Below are 6,612 nucleotides of genomic sequence, written 5' to 3'. Positions count from 1 at the left end.
ATTAATCGCCGCATCTCTAACGTACATAACTCGTAAGTTACATGAAGTGTTTCATGTATGGGTTATATGTGTATCGATCTCGGCAATGGCTCTAGATCCAAGTAAGGCATCTGGTCCTGACAACATTCCTACCAGGATTCTAAAATTTTGTGCAAAAGAGATTTCTCCAATTCTAACTGTTATCTTTATCCAGTCCCTAACATCTAGACATATACCAAATGATTGGCTAAAAGCCAACATAACACCTGTGTTTAAAAAGGGGGATAGAAGCAACACCAACAATTACCGGCCAATGTCACTAACTTCAGTTTGTTGTAAGATATTAGAACATATTATGTATCACCACATTGCAGAGCACTTGAACACCAACAACATATTAATTGATGAGCAATTTGGTTTTAGAGCAGGTCATTCGTGTGAGGCTAAGCTCATATCAGTTGTTGAAGACATACAGTTGGCCATGGATAATACTTCCCAAGTAGATACGATTTTCATCAACTTTAGGAAAGCATTTGATACAGTTCCGCATTGTAGACTCTTAAACAAGCTTTCTCACTATGGGATTCAAGGTACAACTTATGACTGGATAAAGATTTGGCTGACTCAGTGAACACAGCATGTTGTTGTGAATGGACATGATTCAAATTTTGTGAAAGTTCAGTCAGGTGTTCCCCAAGGAACTGTTCTTGGCCCATTGATGTTTTTGCTCTACATTAATGACATCAAGTGTGGCATCTCATCCCATTTAAAACTTTTTGCAGATGATTGCATATTAAATCGAACTATCAGTAGTCAGCAAGATCTATTATTATTATACAACATGACCTCAACCTTATAATAAAGTGGACTGAAAGTTGGTTAATGGAATTAAATACTCCCAAGTGTGTGATACTTAGCTACCTGTAGTAGACTAACATCTTCCTCTACTTTCAACTATACTATCAGAAATCACTTTTTGCAGCGAGTTACCCAACACCTTTATTTAGAAATTCTCTTTGACTCAAAATTGTCATTTTCACCACATATCAATGACCTAATGTATTTCGCCATAGATATTTAACCCCTATGATTTCGCGGACTGGATTCACGCACTGAGCTGGAAACAGTTTTCAAACAATAATCCAGACATTATCCATCTCTTGCAACACTGGAGACCCCACTATCGAGCTACAACTGCTAATACTGCTCTTTCTTACAAGTCTACAAACTAGCGCATGCACTAATTAATTAGAATACACTTACGATACACGAGAACTGGCAGTGATAAAGCGTGATAGAGGCTATTGTTGTAGCATAAATGTTTTCCTTTATTGTTTTGGCACTAGTGCTAGGGTTGTAGAGATGAGTCAATAACAATTCTTAGCAGGGTAGCTGTATTTTTTTTTGGGGCACACTTTGGACTTAGAAAATTTTCACGAAATATTTCGACTTAGAAAATTTTCACGAAATATTTTTTTCCGGATAATGTTGTGTACGTATCCTGGATACTGACATGTTCAAGACTAGTTAGCAGTGCCAACAACGTCGTGCTCTCCGCCAGGCTGGCAGCCGCTAGAAAAGAAGGGCGAAAAAATTGAGCCAGTTTAGAAGAACTCTTAGTTTCTCCTGCCGTTTTTTCAGAAGGACTGTTCTTACCTTGTTTTTCTCACTGGCTGCCTCATCATTATGAACTGATTTGTCAGTGGCGTCTCGCATTATCTGGCAGCACAGAGCTATTCACAGGTATTGGTGAAACTGATTATGTGAGTGTGAAGCAGCTTGTGTTTTATTCTTGTGACACCACTATGATTCTTGTAACACCACTATGTGTGTGTGTGTGTGTGTCTCGTTTTTGTGCTATGTAATGTACCTATCAATGTCACGCCCCACCTACCCCAGGTCGGGAAGCAGGTGGGGATTTGTCACCCAAGCTCGTCCCCAGGGTAGGGGCATTTGCAACACGAATATCCGTACTTTTTCATATTGTTGTGATTCCCGGGATAATTAGTAGGGGATTCGTAACTCAAAGTTGTCCCCAGGGTTGGGGAATTTGCATTCTCGCATTTGCAAATCCCCAACAGTCCCAACCTCTGCCCGACCTGGGGTAGGTGGGGTTTGACATTGATAGGTGCATAACTGTTTGTACCTCCTGCAAGGAAGAACAGCTTAAGCCGATTGCATTGAGTTTAAACAATAAATCAAATCTGTTCGTGCGTGTGCTTGTGTGTGTGTGTGTCACTATAGGTGTTACGAATTCTCTCATGGAAGAACGGCTCTGCCGAATGTGTTGAGTTTAAATTTTTTTAAATTCTGACATTTGTTAACTTATCTGCTTTACCAGTTATAACTGAACAAGGGATGGTCACTACCTATGTATGGTCCTGTAAAACCATCTGTGACTGTGATCAAGATATTTGATCAACCTTGATTTCATCTCAGGAAAAGGGGACAAAGCTTAATTTACTGTTTTGCTAAAACAAGCCACTTGATTGCCTCTTTTAAGTCAGTAGAAATTAACATCACAGTGTTGATCTCTTGGTTGATCGCTGTCGTGGATAGTTTTACAGGAGTATTATATATGTGTGAACAAGCAGTTGTGCTTTTGATGGGTTTAATAAAGAGATGTTTAGGTCCTTGGACGCTATGATATTTGTTGTATTGGAGATAACTTTGATTCAACCAGTTCTACGACTATGCTGCTGTAATCTATGGGCCTCATTATTAGGGTGACATTAACAGAGTTGAATCACTTAAACACAGAGCTTCAAGTGACTTTCATCGTTATGAAAGATTACAACCACCCACCTTAGTATACAGAAAATTTAGAGAGCCACATATCAAAAATTGAATGGTAACATGCACCAATCCTTGTAGCTTACCAGATCCACCATTTCCCATTGACATTCAATTGTACAAGCATGCAGTGCATGAAAATTTGTGAAGAAATAATTATTTTCTAAAGAATAATAATTGAACATTGGAATGCACTACCGAAACATGTTGTAATGGTTGACAATTTTAAGTGAGATTACTATAAAAATTAAAAAATGTGATTTGAATTGATCAGCCATCTGTCTTAACCTTATTAAGTATTAAAGGAAGACATACAAAAGCATGATAATTATGTGTTTGTTATTTTATTGTTGTAATATCAAGTGACTACAAGTTTAAGCACACAATTCACAATATAAAGTAATATTTTTCCCTAATTTGCCACTCAGATGTTCCTTGTACTACAGAAATGTTGCTGTTTTTATTTACATTATAGGTATATTATATTAGGTAATGATTCACTACTTTATTATGTGGTGATGATTTTGTGTGATGATCTATGATTGAGTGTAATGTTCTTAATCTGTAGGTGGATTCACATTGTTATTGTGAATGATTTACTTCTCGTCTAAATGAGGTGTGGAACAATGAGTCTGTACTATGGTGATCTTGTGAGATGACTGATCTATGTTTAATGATGAACAATTTGACTGTGAGCATTCAAGGGTAACAGCAACAACAAAAGACATGATTGAAGTTTTGCATTTAGGTGTATATTACAATAGCACCAGTGCACACATAAAGTATCCACTATAGCTGTCACAACAATGGATTAAATATATCACACCTAATAGAAGTGAATACTTGATTATCTGACCTTCGACTATCAACACACTTACAGTAGATGTGTCTGTTCTATTAGAGTATTTCGTCTAAGGCGTTCATTCCATTAGAGTAACTCTGTATAAAAATAGGCTTTGATTATCTGAACATGTCTTGGTACCTAGGGGTCAGGAAGCACTGTACGAGTAATTTCTTTACAGCTGTCAGCCATGCAGGCATTATTTAGACAGTAAAGGACAATAAGTTTTCAAGCACAACTACCTTATAAATCATGGAGTAATAAAAGTACTTCTGCAAATTTACCATTGGATAAAAATAGCAAATAACTTGCACTAAATCTACTACACTAACACTAATGCAGCCTTCAGGTGTGAGGATACAGCTAGCATATTGAGGTGAGCATACACTCTATGTACAGCAAAATACGATTGGCTACACTCCAGCAAAAAGAATATACCATTTTCTTAAAGAGGGTGATATCAATAACATGTAGCCATCAACAAAAATTAGTTGTGTAAAGGTGCTTTACAATACACATACTAATTGTGTCACCATTTCATCTCTTGTACAACTAATGATAGCCTAAAGAATTAAGGGGATAAAAAATGAAGTTGTGAAGTTTACTCCCATATACTACTGGTATCAGTTCTCAGGTGCTATAATATAAGAGCACATGTCATTCAAAATTTCCGCAATAAAAATCAATGCATCCTCGTCAATTTTATAGAGTACATCTACTGTCCTTCTTTATGCATGTATGAACTTGAAGTGCTATTGTTATTAACACTTTACAGTGCCCAGCACTGAAGGTCTATTAGTGTGTTAGTGTCAGGTCATTTGGGTTGCATTTCAAGGGACTTAATGTGGAGCTGTATTCATGCACCATTTGAGAATGTTTTTGGTGTCTTAAGTGATATATGGAGCCACACCCACATCCTCTATGGTATTATGCCCACTTATTGGGTTTGTGTTGTTGTACGCACCAAGTCTGCATGGCATCAAGAAAAGTGCTATGCCTGCTTATGGGAGCCTGTAGACTACCATGGAACCACACCCACTTATTGATCATTCAATATGTGTGTTTTGATACCTGTAGCTACTTGTTCGTTTTCTTTTGCATACAATTCTTCCTGTTGGTCGACAACCTTGACTTGCACCATGTAACTCTTACTCCTGAATTTAAAAAGCATTGATGGATTATCTAACTGTAGAACCTCTCTTAAAGTACCCTCCACTATAAAGAAAAATTTCTGTGGTTCCAATTTAAAGGACAAACTCTCAGTAAGATTTCATCAGTTGGTCTCAAACTGTTCGTTACATACGTACGTAGTGGTTCGTTACATAGTGGTTCCAATAGATAAGTTTATATATATGTACATAATTATACCATACATGCAATAGGTCATTCAACATATGCTTGACTCATACTGTACGGGAGCAGTTCTAATTACCAATAATATTAGAAATGTTCCTGTACAATAACCTGTATAAGAGATAGCACTGAGAATTTACAAATTTGTCTACAATGAAACCTCTTAAAGATTGGTAATTTTTGTCCTTTATAAAAAAGATGTACCTTAACTGTATGGTTGAGTCATATACGTAGAACTATGTACTGTAATACATTAGCCAACAAGTAGACTGTCAGTCACTCAATTAAATGGTTAACAGTAATCACATCTGTGGATCACAATTCCTGCACAGTATGTAACATAGTTATTAGAAACTACAGTGAGTTTCTTTTCTGTTTTCATCAGCTCCCACATATTTATCCATTATTGCAGATTTAACAATTATTTTGTCTGAATAACAAAAAACTTGAATATGCAGCAAAAGTACAACATTTGTATATAGGTACCTAACTAGTCTCACATACCAGACAGTTTGTGTGGGGGCGAGAAATAAACAGTCTGATCACTGTTGTACACTTTCCATGAATAAACTGACATGCATTACATCACGCTATTGTTTTATGGCAAGGATGAATCGTGCCAGTCACGTCTGAGCAAGCTGAGGTAAATTTTGTGGCAAGGATGAATCGTGCCAGTCACGTCTGAGCAAGCTGAGGCGAATTTTGTGGCAAGGATGAATCATGCCAGTCACGTCTGAGCAAGCTGAGGTAAATTTTGTGGCAAGGATGAATCATGCCAGTCACGTCTGAGCAAGCTGAGGCGAAAATTGTACTGGTAATGTCATGATGTATTTGAATGAAGGTCTTCCTCGACAATTCCACTACTTCACAAATCCAATGATTATAAGAGCTCTGTACAAGGGGAACAAATATCCTAAGCCTATGGCATTGTTAAACTTCAGTCCTTTATTACAGTAAGAATTTGAATAATTGGTGTTTGTTTTATAGAGTCCGCAAGGCAATCTGATTGGCTCTGCCAACATTCCACAGTGGTCACAGAATGTGTGCAACAGTGACTAGAAGCTTATTTGCCACCCCCACACAAACCGTCTGGCATGGAGACTAGTTGGAACAATGAGTCCTTATTCTCCCAGTGATTGCATAAAGATGAGATGACTTCGATCCAATAAGCATTTCTTGGCATTCTGTAGTGTGTTAGGTTACCTCATTAGACGTTGAATTCCCTAGCCAGTTGCTTGCAATATCTGAGTTTCCACCTACAAATAAGAACATCATACCCAATACACACAACATCACACAAAATCATGACCACGTTACCATATAATAAAGTGGTGATGAAAATTAAAATATCTATAATACACCTATCAATGTATTTACAGGGAGAATTGACACAAAACTGTTGCCGCACTATAGGGCATTAATTTTGATAATCATTCATTAAACACACAAGTATACTTTTTCTTGTAACTTGTCATATCCCTGTGTGGATAACTGAGGATTTGACACAATAGGTTTGCCCTTCTATGGGTCATTTGACATTCAGCTGTTTGAAATCCCCATATATGCCCAAGGGCAGGATAGTAGGGTAATACATTGATAGGTGAATTAACGTATATAACAGTAGCATCTCTATAGGGCAAGGAACA

The sequence above is a fragment of the Dysidea avara genome, chromosome 5, assembly GCF_963678975.1.
Source record: "Dysidea avara chromosome 5, odDysAvar1.4, whole genome shotgun sequence".
NCBI classification, from domain to species: domain Eukaryota; kingdom Metazoa; phylum Porifera; class Demospongiae; order Dictyoceratida; family Dysideidae; genus Dysidea; species Dysidea avara.
This window is presented reverse-complemented; position numbering follows the sequence as displayed.